This window comes from Genypterus blacodes, unplaced genomic scaffold (assembly GCF_046128005.1).
Source record: "Genypterus blacodes isolate CSIRO-AG114 ecotype Tasmania unplaced genomic scaffold, CSIRO-AGI_Gbla_v1 ptg000039l_1, whole genome shotgun sequence".
Taxonomy (NCBI): Eukaryota; Metazoa; Chordata; class Actinopteri; order Ophidiiformes; family Ophidiidae; genus Genypterus; species Genypterus blacodes.
In genome coordinates, this window is record NW_027466852.1 from 8049968 (window position 1) to 8063352 (window position 13385).

General features: G+C 46.7%; 27 non-coding genes and 1 pseudogene across 27 annotated transcripts; all 28 read left to right on the plus strand.

The window, feature by feature from the left end:
* Positions 1-122: 122 nt before the first annotated feature.
* Positions 123-241, plus strand: LOC142997576 (5S ribosomal RNA). The gene has a single exon (XR_012962295.1). It is a non-coding gene; the product is annotated as a 5S ribosomal RNA (ribosomal RNA).
* A 454-nt stretch (positions 242-695) lies between these two features.
* LOC142997463 (5S ribosomal RNA) lies at positions 696-814 on the plus strand. Its single transcript, XR_012962187.1, has one exon. It is a non-coding gene; the product is annotated as a 5S ribosomal RNA (ribosomal RNA).
* Positions 815-1059: 245 nt separating this feature from the next.
* LOC142997279 (5S ribosomal RNA) lies at positions 1060-1178 on the plus strand. Its single transcript, XR_012962012.1, has one exon. It is a non-coding gene; the product is annotated as a 5S ribosomal RNA (ribosomal RNA).
* Positions 1179-1423: 245 nt separating this feature from the next.
* Positions 1424-1542, plus strand: LOC142998953 (5S ribosomal RNA). The gene has a single exon (XR_012963237.1). It is a non-coding gene; the product is annotated as a 5S ribosomal RNA (ribosomal RNA).
* A 454-nt stretch (positions 1543-1996) lies between these two features.
* On the plus strand, positions 1997-2115 carry LOC142998154 (5S ribosomal RNA; annotated as a pseudogene).
* A 241-nt stretch (positions 2116-2356) lies between these two features.
* LOC142997806 (5S ribosomal RNA) lies at positions 2357-2475 on the plus strand. Its single transcript, XR_012962514.1, has one exon. It is a non-coding gene; the product is annotated as a 5S ribosomal RNA (ribosomal RNA).
* A 454-nt stretch (positions 2476-2929) lies between these two features.
* LOC142998688 (5S ribosomal RNA) lies at positions 2930-3048 on the plus strand. The gene has a single exon (XR_012962987.1). It is a non-coding gene; the product is annotated as a 5S ribosomal RNA (ribosomal RNA).
* Positions 3049-3293: 245 nt separating this feature from the next.
* Positions 3294-3412, plus strand: LOC142998758 (5S ribosomal RNA). The gene has a single exon (XR_012963053.1). It is a non-coding gene; the product is annotated as a 5S ribosomal RNA (ribosomal RNA).
* Positions 3413-3866: 454 nt separating this feature from the next.
* LOC142997578 (5S ribosomal RNA) lies at positions 3867-3985 on the plus strand. The gene has a single exon (XR_012962297.1). It is a non-coding gene; the product is annotated as a 5S ribosomal RNA (ribosomal RNA).
* Positions 3986-4439: 454 nt separating this feature from the next.
* On the plus strand, positions 4440-4558 carry LOC142997464 (5S ribosomal RNA). Its single transcript, XR_012962188.1, has one exon. It is a non-coding gene; the product is annotated as a 5S ribosomal RNA (ribosomal RNA).
* A 241-nt stretch (positions 4559-4799) lies between these two features.
* Positions 4800-4918, plus strand: LOC142997807 (5S ribosomal RNA). Its single transcript, XR_012962515.1, has one exon. It is a non-coding gene; the product is annotated as a 5S ribosomal RNA (ribosomal RNA).
* A 445-nt stretch (positions 4919-5363) lies between these two features.
* LOC142997113 (5S ribosomal RNA) lies at positions 5364-5482 on the plus strand. The gene has a single exon (XR_012961851.1). It is a non-coding gene; the product is annotated as a 5S ribosomal RNA (ribosomal RNA).
* A 460-nt stretch (positions 5483-5942) lies between these two features.
* LOC142997331 (5S ribosomal RNA) lies at positions 5943-6061 on the plus strand. Its single transcript, XR_012962061.1, has one exon. It is a non-coding gene; the product is annotated as a 5S ribosomal RNA (ribosomal RNA).
* Positions 6062-6306: 245 nt separating this feature from the next.
* LOC142997777 (5S ribosomal RNA) lies at positions 6307-6425 on the plus strand. The gene has a single exon (XR_012962486.1). It is a non-coding gene; the product is annotated as a 5S ribosomal RNA (ribosomal RNA).
* Positions 6426-6870: 445 nt separating this feature from the next.
* Positions 6871-6989, plus strand: LOC142998813 (5S ribosomal RNA). Its single transcript, XR_012963104.1, has one exon. It is a non-coding gene; the product is annotated as a 5S ribosomal RNA (ribosomal RNA).
* A 245-nt stretch (positions 6990-7234) lies between these two features.
* On the plus strand, positions 7235-7353 carry LOC142998954 (5S ribosomal RNA). The gene has a single exon (XR_012963238.1). It is a non-coding gene; the product is annotated as a 5S ribosomal RNA (ribosomal RNA).
* A 460-nt stretch (positions 7354-7813) lies between these two features.
* On the plus strand, positions 7814-7932 carry LOC142997465 (5S ribosomal RNA). The gene has a single exon (XR_012962189.1). It is a non-coding gene; the product is annotated as a 5S ribosomal RNA (ribosomal RNA).
* Positions 7933-8173: 241 nt separating this feature from the next.
* LOC142998893 (5S ribosomal RNA) lies at positions 8174-8292 on the plus strand. The gene has a single exon (XR_012963180.1). It is a non-coding gene; the product is annotated as a 5S ribosomal RNA (ribosomal RNA).
* Positions 8293-8537: 245 nt separating this feature from the next.
* LOC142997280 (5S ribosomal RNA) lies at positions 8538-8656 on the plus strand. Its single transcript, XR_012962013.1, has one exon. It is a non-coding gene; the product is annotated as a 5S ribosomal RNA (ribosomal RNA).
* A 245-nt stretch (positions 8657-8901) lies between these two features.
* On the plus strand, positions 8902-9020 carry LOC142998956 (5S ribosomal RNA). Its single transcript, XR_012963240.1, has one exon. It is a non-coding gene; the product is annotated as a 5S ribosomal RNA (ribosomal RNA).
* A 454-nt stretch (positions 9021-9474) lies between these two features.
* LOC142997852 (5S ribosomal RNA) lies at positions 9475-9593 on the plus strand. Its single transcript, XR_012962560.1, has one exon. It is a non-coding gene; the product is annotated as a 5S ribosomal RNA (ribosomal RNA).
* A 241-nt stretch (positions 9594-9834) lies between these two features.
* On the plus strand, positions 9835-9953 carry LOC142997808 (5S ribosomal RNA). The gene has a single exon (XR_012962516.1). It is a non-coding gene; the product is annotated as a 5S ribosomal RNA (ribosomal RNA).
* A 454-nt stretch (positions 9954-10407) lies between these two features.
* On the plus strand, positions 10408-10526 carry LOC142997152 (5S ribosomal RNA). Its single transcript, XR_012961887.1, has one exon. It is a non-coding gene; the product is annotated as a 5S ribosomal RNA (ribosomal RNA).
* A 245-nt stretch (positions 10527-10771) lies between these two features.
* On the plus strand, positions 10772-10890 carry LOC142998759 (5S ribosomal RNA). The gene has a single exon (XR_012963054.1). It is a non-coding gene; the product is annotated as a 5S ribosomal RNA (ribosomal RNA).
* A 454-nt stretch (positions 10891-11344) lies between these two features.
* Positions 11345-11463, plus strand: LOC142997466 (5S ribosomal RNA). The gene has a single exon (XR_012962190.1). It is a non-coding gene; the product is annotated as a 5S ribosomal RNA (ribosomal RNA).
* A 454-nt stretch (positions 11464-11917) lies between these two features.
* Positions 11918-12036, plus strand: LOC142997849 (5S ribosomal RNA). Its single transcript, XR_012962557.1, has one exon. It is a non-coding gene; the product is annotated as a 5S ribosomal RNA (ribosomal RNA).
* A 241-nt stretch (positions 12037-12277) lies between these two features.
* On the plus strand, positions 12278-12396 carry LOC142997809 (5S ribosomal RNA). The gene has a single exon (XR_012962517.1). It is a non-coding gene; the product is annotated as a 5S ribosomal RNA (ribosomal RNA).
* A 445-nt stretch (positions 12397-12841) lies between these two features.
* Positions 12842-12960, plus strand: LOC142997115 (5S ribosomal RNA). Its single transcript, XR_012961853.1, has one exon. It is a non-coding gene; the product is annotated as a 5S ribosomal RNA (ribosomal RNA).
* The last annotated feature ends 425 nt before the right edge of the window (positions 12961-13385 follow it).

Consider the following 13385-nt stretch of genomic DNA (forward strand, 5'->3'; position numbering starts at 1 on the left):
GTTTCTGATGAAGGCATCATGTAAATTGTGATATACATGAACTTGAGTGTAGTCATGTGTACACGGTGACTTGAACTGGGTCTGTCTCACCTATAAAGAGCCTCTGTGTGGCTTCTCTCCTCGTTTACGTCCATACCACTCTGAACACGCCCGATCTCGTCTGATCTCGGAAGCTAATCAGCGTCGGGCCAGGTTAGTACTTAGATGGGAGACCGCCTGGGAATACCCGGTGCCGTAAGCATTTTGGCCGTCTGAGCAGCAGGCCTCACCTGGTCCTCCTCCCTCATGTTTCACTCCCTCTGTCAACACCCAATGTCCCTCAGGAGAATAAAGTTGTATCTTATCTTATCTTATATGAAAGCATACATTCAGAAAATGAGTATTGCACATGGGCATAATATGAGATGATTGAATGCACATGAGGAGTGAAGTACACGAGCCACTGTGTGACGATGATGATGATGATGATGATGAGGATAAAAGTGAGCGCCAGAGATGTAAGTGGTCCCTCTGTATGTTCTATGTGATGATTATCAGTTTCATTAGGTAAGACTTCATTATCCAGAAATGTGTGTTTCTGATGAAGGCATCATGTAAATTGTGATATACATGAACTTGAGTGTAGTCATGTGTACACGGTGACTTGAACTGGGTCTGTCTCACCTATAAAGAGCCTCTGTGTGGCTTCTCTCCTCGTTTACGTCCATACCACTCTGAACACGCCCGATCTCGTCTGATCTCGGAAGCTAATCAGCGTCGGGCCAGGTTAGTACTTGGATGGGAGACCGCCTGGGAATACCCGGTGCCGTAAGCATTTTGGCCCTCTGAGCTGCAGGCCTCACCTGGTCCTCCTCCCTCATGTTTCACTCCCTCTGTGAACACGCAATTTCCCTCGGGAGAATGAAGTTGTATCTTATCTTATCTGAAATGTTAGTGTTCTTCTGATGAAGGCATCATGTAAATTGTGATATACATAAACTTGAGTGTAGTCATGTGTACACGGTGACTTGAACTGGGTCTGTCTCACCTATGAAGAGCCTCTGTGTGGCTGCTCTCCACGTTTACGGCCAGACCACTCTGAACACGCCCGATCTCGTCTGATCTCGGAAGCTAAGCAGCGTCGGGCCAGTTTAGTACTTGGATGGGAGACCGCCTGGGAATACCCGGTGCCGTAAGCATTTTGGCCGTCTGAGCAGCAGGCCTCACCTGGTCCTCCTCCCTCATGTTTCACTCCCTCTGTGAACACGCAATTTCCCTCGGGATAACAAAGTTGTATCTTATCTTATCTGAAATGTTAGTGTTCTTCTGATGAAGGCATCATGTAAATTGTGATATACATGAACTTGAGTGTAGTCATGCGTACACGGTGACTTGAACTGGGTCTGTCTCACCTATAAAGAGCCTCTGTGTGGCTCCTCTCCTCGTTTACGGCCAGACCACTCTGAACACGCCCGATCTCGTCTGATCTCGGAAGCTAAGCAGCGTCGGGCCAGGTTAGTACTTGGATGGGAGACCGCCTGGGAATACCCGGTGCCGTAAGCATTTTGGCCGTCTGAGCAGCAGGCCTCACCTGGTCCTCCTCCCTCATGTTTCACTCCCTCTGTCAACACCCAATGTCCCTCAGGAGAATAAAGTTGTATCTTATCTTATCTTATATGAAAGCATACATTCAGAAAATGAGTATTGCACATGGGCATAATATGAGATGATTGAATGCACATGAGGAGTGAAGTACACGAGCCACTGTGTGACGATGATGATGATGATGATGATGAGGATAAAAGTGAGCGCCAGAGATGTAAGTGGTCCCTCTGTATGTTCTATGTGATGATTATCAGTTTCATTAGGTAAGACTTCATTATCCAGAAATGTGTGTTTTTGATGAAGGCATCATGTAAATTGTGATATACATGAACTTGAGTGTAGTCATGTGTACACGGTGACTTGAACTGGGTCTGTCTCACCTATAAAGAGCCTCTGTGTGGCTTCTCTCCTCCTTTACGTCCATACCACTCTGAACACGCCCGATCTCGTCTGATCTCGGAAGCTAATCAGCGTCGGGCCATGTTAGTACTTGGATGGGAGACCGCCTGGGAATACCCGGTGCCGTAAGCATTTTGGCCCTCTGAGCTGCAGGCCTCACCTGGTCCTCCTCCCTCATGTTTCACTCCCTCTGTCAACACGCAATTTCCCTCGGGAGAATAAAGTTGTATCTTATCTTATCTGAAATGTGTGTTTTTGATGAAGGCATCATGTCAATTGTGATATACATGAACTTGAGTGTAGTCATGTGTACAAAGTGACTTGAACTGGGTCTGTCTCACCTATAAAGAGCCTCTGTGTGGCTGCTCTCCTCGTTTACGGCCATACCACTCTGAACACGCCCGATCTCGTCTGATCTCGGAAGCTAAGCAGCGTCGGGCCAGGTTAGTACTTGGATTGGAGACCGCCTGGGAATACCCGGTGCAGTAAGCATTTTGGCCCTCTGAGCAGCAGGCCTCACCTGGTCCTCCTCCCTCATGTTTCACTCCCTCTGTCAACACCCAATGTCCCTCAGGAGAATGAAGTTGTATCTTATCTTATCTTATATGAAAGCATACATTCAGAAAATGAGTATTGCACATGGGCATAATATGAGATGATTGAATGCACATGAGGAGTGTAGTACACGAGCCACTGTGTGACGATGATGATGATGATGATGATGAGGATAAAAGTGAGCGCCAGAGATGTAAGTGGTCCCTCTGTATGTTCTATGTGATGATTATCAGTTTCATTAGGTAAGACTTCATTATCCAGAAATGTGTGTTTCTGATGAAGGCATCATGTAAATTGTGATATACATGAACTTGAGTGTAGTCATGTGTACACGGTGACTTGAACTGGGTCTGTCTCACCTATAAAGAGCCTCTGTGTGGCTTCTCTCCTCGTTTACGGCCATACCACTCTGAACACGCCCGATCTCGTCTGATCTCGGAAGCTAAGCAGCGTCGGGCCAGGTTAGTACTTGGATGGGAGACCGCCTGGGAATACCCGGTGCCGTAAGCATTTTGGCCGTCTGAGCAGCAGGCCTCACCTGGTCCTCCTCCCTCATGTTTCACTCCCTCTGTGAACACGCAATTTCCCTCGGGAGAACAAAGTTGTATCTTATCTTATCTGAAATGTTAGTGTTCTTCTGATGAAGGCATCATGTAAATTGTGATATACATGAACTTGAGTGTAGTCATGCGTACATGGTGACTTGAACTGGGTCTGTCTCACCTATATTGAGCCTCTGTGTGGCTCCTCTCCTCGTTTACGGCCAGACCACTCTGAAAACGCCCGATCTCGTCTGATCTCGGAAGCTAAGCAGCGTCGGGCCAGGTTAGTACTTGGATGGGAGACCGCCTGGGAATACCCGGTGCCGTAAGCATTTTGGCCGTCTGAGCAGCAGGCCTCACCTGGTCCTCCTCCCTCATGTTTCACTCCCTCTGTCAACACCCAATGTCCCTCAGGAGAATAAAGTTGTATCTTATCTTATCTTATATGAAAGCATACATTCAGAAAATGAGTATTGCACATGGGCATAATATGAGATGATTGAATGCACATGAGGAGTGAAGAACACGAGCCACTGTGTGACGATGATGATGATGATGATGATGAGGATAAAAGTGAGCGCCAGAGATGTAAGTGGTCCCTCTGTATGTTCTATGTGATGATTATCAGTTTCATTAGGTAAGACTTCATTATCCAGAAATGTGTGTTTCTGATGAAGGCATCATGTAAATTGTGATATACATGAACTTGAGTGTAGTCATGTGTACACGGTGACTTGAACTGGGTCTGTCTCACCTATAAAGAGCCTCTGTGTGGCTTCTCTCCTCGTTTACGTCCATACCACTCTGAACACGCCCGATCTCGTCTGATCTCGGAAGCTAATCAGCGTCGGGCCAGGTTAGTACTTAGATGGGAGACCGCCTGGGAATACCCGGTGCCGTAAGCATTTTGGCCGTCTGAGCAGCAGGCCTCACCTGGTCCTCCTCCCTCATGTTTCACTCCCTCTGTCAACACCCAATGTCCCTCAGGAGAATAAAGTTGTATCTTATCTTATCTTATATGAAAGCATACATTCAGAAAATGAGTATTGCACATGGGCATAATATGAGATGATTGAATGCACATGAGGAGTGAAGTACACGAGCCACTGTGTGACGATGATGATGATGATGATGATGAGGATAAAAGTGAGCGCCAGAGATGTAAGTGGTCCCTCTGTATGTTCTATGTGATGATTATCAGTTTCATTAGGTAAGACTTCATTATCCAGAAATGTGTGTTTCTGATGAAGGCATCATGTAAATTGTGATATACATGAACTTGAGTGTAGTCATGTGTACACGGTGACTTGAACTGGGTCTGTCTCACCTATAAAGAGCCTCTGTGTGGCTTCTCTCCTCGTTTACGTCCATACCACTCTGAACACGCCCGATCTCGTCTGATCTCGGAAGCTAATCAGCGTCGGGCCAGGTTAGTACTTGGATGGGAGACCGCCTGGGAATACCCGGTGCCGTAAGCATTTTGGCCCTCTGAGCTGCAGGCCTCACCTGGTCCTCCTCCCTCATGTTTCACTCCCTCTGTGAACACGCAATTTCCCTCGGGAGAATAAAGTTGTATCTTATCTTATCTGAAATGTGTGTTTATGATGAAGGCATCATGTAAATTGTGATATACATGAACTTGAGTGTAGTCATGTGTACAAAGTGACTTGAACTGGGTCTGTCTCACCTATAAAGAGCCTCTGTGTGGCTGCTCTCCTCGTTTACGGCCATACCACTCTGAACACGCCCGATCTCGTCTGATCTCGGAAGCTAAGCAGCGTCGGGCCAGGTTAGTACTTGGATTGGAGACCGCCTGGGAATACCCGGTGCAGTAAGCATTTTGGCCCTCTGAGCAGCAGGCCTCACCTGGTCCTCCTCCCTCATGTTTCACTCCCTCTGTCAACACCCAATGTCCCTCAGGAGAATAAAGTTGTATCTTATCTTATCTTATATGAAATCATACATTCAGAAAATGAGTATTGCACATGGGCATAATATGAGATGATTGAATGCACATGAGGAGTGAAGTACACGAGCCACTGTGTGACAATGATGATGATGAGGATGAAAGTGAGCGTCAGACATGTAAGTGGTCCCTCTGTATGTTCTATGTGATGATTATCAGTTTCATTAGGTAAGACTTCATTATCCAGAAATGTGTGTTTCTGATAAAGGCATCATGTAAATTGTGATATACATGAACTTGAGTGTAGTCATGTGTACACGGTGACTTGAACTGGGTCTGTCTCACCTATAAAGAGCCTCTGTGTGGCTGCTCTCCTCGTTTACGGCAATACCACTCTGAACACGCCCGATCTCGTCTGATCTCGGAAGCTAAGCAGCGTCGGGCCAGGTTAGTACTTGGATGGGAGACCGCCTGGGAATAACAGGTGCCGTAAGCATTTCGGCCCTCTGAGCAGCAGGCCTCACCTGGTCCTCCTCCCTCATGTTTCACTCCCTCTGTCAACACCCAATTTCCCTCAGCATAATAAAGTTGTATCTTATCTTATCTTATATGAAAGCATACATTCAGAAAATGAGTATTGCACATGGGCATAATATGAGATGATTGAATGCACATGAGGAGTGAAGTACACGAGCCACTGTGTGACGATGATGATGATGATGATGATGATGATGAGGATGAAAGTGAGCGCCAGAGATGTAAGTGGTCCCTCTGTATGTTCTATGTGATGATTATCAGTTTCATTAGGTAAGACTTCATTATCCAGAAATGTGTGTTTCTGATAAAGGCATCATGTAAATTGTGATATACATGAACTTGAGTGTAGTCATGTGTACACGGTGACTTGAACTGGGTCTGTCTCACCTATAAAGAGCCTCTGTGTGGCTGCTCTCCTCGTTTACGGCCATACCACTCTGAACACGCCCGATCTTGTCTGATCTCGGAAGCTAATCAGCGTTGGGCCAGGTTAGTACTTGGATGGGAGACCGCCTGGGAATACCCGGTGCCGTAAGCATTTTGGCCCTCTGAGCAGCAGGCCTCACCTGGTCCTCCTCCCTCATGTTTCACTCCCTCTGTCAACACGCAATTTCCCTCGGGAGAACAAAGTTGTATCTTATCTTATCTGAAATGTTAGTGTTCTTCTGATGAAGGCATCATGTAAATTGTGATATACATGAACTTGAGTGTAGTCATGCGTACACGGTGACTTGAACTGGGTCTGTCTCACCTATAAAGAGCCTCTGTGTGGCTCCTCTCCTCGTTTACGGCCAGACCACTCTGAACACGCCTGATCTCGTCTGATCTCGGAAGCTAAGCAGCGTCGGGCCAGGTTAGTACTTGGATGGGAGACCGCCTGGGAATACCCGGTGCAGTAAGCAGTTTGGCCCTCTGAGCAGCAGGCCTCACCTGGTCCTCCTCCCTCATGTTTCACTCCCTCTGTCAACACCCAATGTCCATCAGGAGAATAAAGTTGTATCTTATCTTATCTTATATGAAATCATACATTCAGAAAATGAGTATTGCACATGGGCATAATATGAGATGATTGAATGCACATGAGGAGTGAAGTACACGAGCCACTGTGTGACAATGATGATGATGAGGATGAAAGTGGGCGTCAGAGATGTAAGTGGTCCCTCTGTATGTTCTATGTGATGATTATCAGTTTCAATAGGTAAGACTTCATTATCCAGAAATGTGTGTTTCTGATAAAGGCATCATGTAAATTGTGATATACATGAACTTGAGTGTAGTCATGTGTACACGGTGACTTGAACTGGGTCTGTCTCACCTATAAAGAGCCTCTGTGTGGCTGCTCTCCTCGTTTACGGCCATACCACTCTGAACACGCCTGATCTCGTCTGATCTCGGAAGCTAAGCAGCGTCGGGCCAGGTTAGTACTTGGATGGGAGACCGCCTGGGAATACCCGGTGCCGTAAGCATTTTGGCCCTCTGAGCAGCAGGCCTCACCTGGTCCTCCTCCCTCATGTTTCACTCCCTCTGTCAACACGCAATTTCCCTCGGGAGAATAAAGTTGTATCTTATCTTATCTGAAATGTTAGTGTTCTTCTGATGAAGGCATCATGTAAATTGTGATATACATGAACTTGAGTGTAGTCATGCGTACACGGTGACTTGAACTGGGTCTGTCTCACCTATAAAGAGCCTCTGTGTGGCTCCTCTCCTCGTTTACGGCCAGACCACTCTGAACACGCCCGATCTCGTCTGATCTCGGAAGCTAAGCAGCGTCGGGCCAGGTTAGTACTTGGATGGGAGACCGCCTGGGAATACCCGGTGCCGTAAGCATTTTGGCCGTCTGAGCAGCAGGCCTCACCTGGTCCTCCTCCCTCATGTTTCACTCCCTCTGTCAACACCCAATGTCCCTCAGGTGAATAAAGTTGTATCTTATCTTATCTTATATGAAAGCATACATTCAGAAAATGAGTATTGCACATGGGCATAATATGAGATGATTGAATGCACATGAGGAGTGAAGTACACGAGCCACTGTGTGACGATGATGATGATGATGATGATGATGATGAGGATAAAAGTGAGCGCCAGAGATGTAAGTGGTCCCTCTGTATGTTCTATGTGATGATTATCAGTTTCATTAGGTAAGACTTCATTATCCAGAAATGTGTGTTTCTGATGAAGGCATCATGTAAATTGTGATATACATGAACTTGAGTGTAGTCATGTGTACACGGTGACTTGAACTGGGTCTGTCTCACCTATAAAGAGCCTCTGTGTGGCTTCTCTCCTCGTTTACGTCCATACCACTCTGAACACGCCCGATCTCGTCTGATCTCGGAAGCTAATCAGCGTCGGGCCAGGTTAGTACTTGGATGGGAGACCGCCTGGGAATACCCGGTGCCGTAAGCATTTTGGCCCTCTGAGCAGCAGGCCTCACCTGGTCCTCCTCCCTCATGTTTCACTCCCTCTGTCAACACGCAATTTCCCTCGGGAGAATAAAGTTGTATCTTATCTTATCTGAAATGTTTGTTTATGATGAAGGCATCATGTAAATTGTGATATACATGAACTTGAGTGTAGTCAAGTGTACACGGTGACTTGAACTGGGTCTGTCTCACCTATAAAGAGCCTCTGTGTGGCTGCTCTCCTCGTTTACGGCCATACCACTCTGAACACGCCCGATCTCGTCTGATCTCGGAAGCTAATCAGCGTCGGGCCAGGTTAGTACTTGGATGGGAGACCGCCTGGGAATACCCGGTGCCGTAAGCATTTTGGCCCTCTGAGCAGCAGGCCTCACCTGGTCCTCCTCCCTCATGTTTCACTCCCTCTGTGAACACGCAATTTCCCTCGGGAGAACAAAGTTGTATCTTATCTTATCTGAAATGTTAGTGTTCTTCTGATGAAGGCATCATGTAAATTGTGATATACATAAACTTGAGTGTAGTCATGTGTACACGGTGACTTGAACTGGGTCTGTCTCACCTATGAAGAGCCTCTGTGTGGCTGCTCTCCACGTTTACGGCCAGACCACTCTGAACACGCCCGATCTCGTCTGATCTCGGAAGCTAAGCAGCGTCGGGCCAGTTTAGTACTTGGATGGGAGACCGCCTGGGAATACCCGGTGCCGTAAGCATTTTGGCCGTCTGAGCAGCAGGCCTCACCTGGTCCTCCTCCCTCATGTTTCACTCCCTCTGTGAACACGCAATTTCCCTCGGGATAACAAAGTTGTATCTTATCTTATCTGAAATGTTAGTGTTCTTCTGATGAAGGCATCATGTAAATTGTGATATACATGAACTTGAGTGTAGTCATGCGTACACGGTGACTTGAACTGGGTCTGTCTCACCTATAAAGAGCCTCTGTGTGGCTCCTCTCCTCGTTTACGGCCAGACCACTCTGAACACGCCCGATCTCGTCTGATCTCGGAAGCTAAGCAGCGTCGGGCCAGGTTAGTACTTGGATGGGAGACCGCCTGGGAATACCCGGTGCCGTAAGCATTTTGGCCGTCTGAGCAGCAGGCCTCACCTGGTCCTCCTCCCTCATGTTTCACTCCCTCTGTCAACACCCAATGTCCCTCAGGAGAATAAAGTTGTATCTTATCTTATCTTATATGAAAGCATACATTCAGAAAATGAGTATTGCACATGGGCATAATATGAGATGATTGAATGCACATGAGGAGTGAAGTACACGAGCCACTGTGTGACGATGATGATGATGATGATGATGAGGATAAAAGTGAGCGCCAGAGATGTAAGTGGTCCCTCTGTATGTTCTATGTGATGATTATCAGTTTCATTAGGTAAGACTTCATTATCCAGAAATGTGTGTTTTTGATGAAGGCATCATGTAAATTGTGATATACATGAACTTGAGTGTAGTCATGTGTACACGGTGACTTGAACTGGGTCTGTCTCACCTATAAAGAGCCTCTGTGTGGCTTCTCTCCTCCTTTACGTCCATACCACTCTGAACACGCCCGATCTCGTCTGATCTCGGAAGCTAATCAGCGTCGGGCCAGGTTAGTACTTGGATGGGAGACCGCCTGGGAATACCCGGTGCCGTAAGCATTTTGGCCCTCTGAGCTGCAGGCCTCACCTGGTCCTCCTCCCTCATGTTTCACTCCCTCTGTCAACACGCAATTTCCCTCGGGAGAATAAAGTTGTATCTTATCTTATCTGAAATGTGTGTTTTTGATGAAGGCATCATGTCAATTGTGATATACATGAACTTGAGTGTAGTCATGTGTACAAAGTGACTTGAACTGGGTCTGTCTCACCTATAAAGAGCCTCTGTGTGGCTGCTCTCCTCGTTTACGGCCATACCACTCTGAACACGCCCGATCTCGTCTGATCTCGGAAGCTAAGCAGCGTCGGGCCAGGTTAGTACTTGGATTGGAGACCGCCTGGGAATACCCGGTGCAGTAAGCATTTTGGCCCGCTGAGCAGCAGGCCTCACCTGGTCCTCCTCCCTCATGTTTCACTCCCTCTGTCAACACCCAATGTCCCTCAGGAGAATGAAGTTGTATCTTATCTTATCTTATATGAAAGCATACATTCAGAAAATGAGTATTGCACATGGGCATAATATGAGATGATTGAATGCACATGAGGAGTGTAGTACACGAGCCACTGTGTGACGATGATGATGATGATGATGATGAGGATAAAAGTGAGCGCCAGAGATGTAAGTGGTCCCTCTGTATGTTCTATGTGATGATTATCAGTTTCATTAGGTAAGACTTCATTATCCAGAAATGTGTGTTTCTGATGAAGGCATCATGTAAATTGTGATATACATGAACTTGAGTGTAGTCATGTGTACACGGTGACTTGAACTGGGTCTGTCTCACCTATAAAGAGCCTCTGTGTGGCTTCTCTCCTCGTTTACGTCCATACCACTCTGAACACGCCCGATCTCGTCTGATCTCGGAAGCTAAGCAGCGTCGGGCCAGGTTAGTACTTGGATGGGAGACCGCCTGGGAATACCCGGTGCCGTAAGCATTTTGGCCGTCTGAGCAGCAGGCCTCACCTGGTCCTCCTCCCTCATGTTTCACTCCCTCTGTGAACACGCAATTTCCCTCGGGAGAACAAAGTTGTATCTTATCTTATCTGAAATGTTAGTGTTCTTCTGATGAAGGCATCATGTAAATTGTGATATACATGAACTTGAGTGTAGTCATGCGTACATGGTGACTTGAACTGGGTCTGTCTCACCTATAAAGAGCCTCTGTGTGGCTCCTCTCCTCGTTTACGGCCAGACCACTCTGAAAACGCCCGATCTCGTCTGATCTCGGAAGCTAAGCAGCGTCGGGCCAGGTTAGTACTTGGATGGGAGACCGCCTGGGAATACCCGGTGCCGTAAGCATTTTGGCCGTCTGAGCAGCAGGCCTCACCTGGTCCTCCTCCCTCATGTTTCACTCCCTCTGTCAACACCCAATGTCCCTCAGGAGAATAAAGTTGTATCTTATCTTATCTTATATGAAAGCATACATTCAGAAAATGAGTATTGCACATGGGCATAATATGAGATGATTGAATGCACATGAGGAGTGAAGAACACGAGCCACTGTGTGACGATGATGATGATGATGATGATGAGGATAAAAGTGAGCGCCAGAGATGTAAGTGGTCCCTCTGTATGTTCTATGTGATGATTATCAGTTTCATTAGGTAAGACTTCATTATCCAGAAATGTGTGTTTCTGATGAAGGCATCATGTAAATTGTGATATACATGAACTTGAGTGTAGTCATGTGTACACGGTGACTTGAACTGGGTCTGTCTCACCTATAAAGAGCCTCTGTGTGGCTTCTCTCCTCGTTTACGTCCATACCACTCTGAACACGCCCGATCTCGTCTGATCTCGGAAGCTAATCAGCGTCGGGCCAGGTTAGTACTTGGATGGGAGACCGCCTGGGAATACCCGGTGCCGTAAGCATTTTGGCCGTCTGAGCAGCAGGCCTCACCTGGTCCTCCTCCCTCATGTTTCACTCCCTCTGTCAACACCCAATGTCCCTCAGGAGAATAAAGTTGTATCTTATCTTATCTTATATGAAAGCATACATTCAGAAAATGAGTATTGCACATGGGCATAATATGAGATGATTGAATGCACATGAGGAGTGAAGTACACGAGCCACTGTGTGACGATGATGATGATGATGATGATGAGGATAAAAGTGAGCGCCAGAGATGTAAGTGGTCCCTCTGTATGTTCTATGTGATGATTATCAGTTTCATTAGGTAAGACTTCATTATCCAGAAATGTGTGTTTCTGATGAAGGCATCATGTAAATTGTGATATACATGAACTTGAGTGTAGTCATGTGTACACGGTGACTTGAACTGGGTCTGTCTCACCTATAAAGAGCCTCTGTGTGGCTTCTCTCCTCGTTTACGTCCATACCACTCTGAACACGCCCGATCTCGTCTGATCTCGGAAGCTAATCAGCGTCGGGCCAGGTTAGTACTTGGATGGGAGACCGCCTGGGAATACCCGGTGCCATAAGCATTTTGGCCCTCTGAGCTGCAGGCCTCACCTGGTCCTCCTCCCTCATGTTTCACTCCCTCTGTGAACACGCAATTTCCCTCGGGAGAATAAAGTTGTATCTTATCTTATCTGAAATGTGTGTTTATGATGAAGGCATCATGTAAATTGTGATATACATGAACTTGAGTGTAGTCATGTGTACAAAGTGACTTGAACTGGGTCTGTCTCACCTATAAAGAGCCTCTGTGTGGCTGCTCTCCTCGTTTACGGCCATACCACTCTGAACACGCCCGATCTCGTCTGATCTCGGAAGCTAAGCAGCGTCGGGCCAGGTTAGTACTTGGATTGGAGACCGCCTGGGAATACCCGGTGCAGTAAGCATTTTGGCCCTCTGAGCAGCAGGCCTCACCTGGTCCTCCTCCCTCATGTTTCACTCCCTCTGTCAACACCCAATGTCCCTCAGGAGAATAAAGTTGTATCTTATCTTATCTTATATGAAATCATACATTCAGAAAATGAGTATTGCACATGGGCATAATATGAGATGATTGAATGCACATGAGGAGTGAAGTACACGAGCCACTGTGTGACAATGATGATGATGAGGATGAAAGTGAGCGTCAGACATGTAAGTGGTCCCTCTGTATGTTCTATGTGATGATTATCAGTTTCATTAGGTAAGACTTCATTATCCAGAAATGTGTGTTTCTGATAAAGGCATCATGTAAATTGTGATATACATGAACTTGAGTGTAGTCATGTGTACACGGTGACTTGAACTGGGTCTGTCTCACCTATAAAGAGCCTCTGTGTGGCTGCTCTCCTCGTTTACGGCAATACCACTCTGAACACGCCCGATCTCGTCTGATCTCGGAAGCTAAGCAGCGTCGGGCCAGGTTAGTACTTGGATGGGAGACCGCCTGGGAATAACAGGTGCCGTAAGCATTTCGGCCCTCTGAGCAGCAGGCCTCACCTGGTCCTCCTCCCTCATGTTTCACTCCCTCTGTCAACACCCAATTTCCCTCAGCATAATAAAGTTGTATCTTATCTTATCTTATATGAAAGCATACATTCAGAAAATGAGTATTGCACATGGGCATAATATGAGATGATTGAATGCACATGAGGAGTGAAGTACACGAGCCACTGTGTGACGATGATGATGATGATGATGATGATGATGAGGATGAAAGTGAGCGCCAGAGATGTAAGTGGTCCCTCTGTATGTTCTATGTGATGATTATCAGTTTCATTAGGTAAGACTTCATTATCCAGAAATGTGTGTTTCTGATAAAGGCATCATGTAAATTGTGATATACATGAACTTGAGTGTAGTCATGTGTACACGGTGACTTGAACTGGGTCTGTCT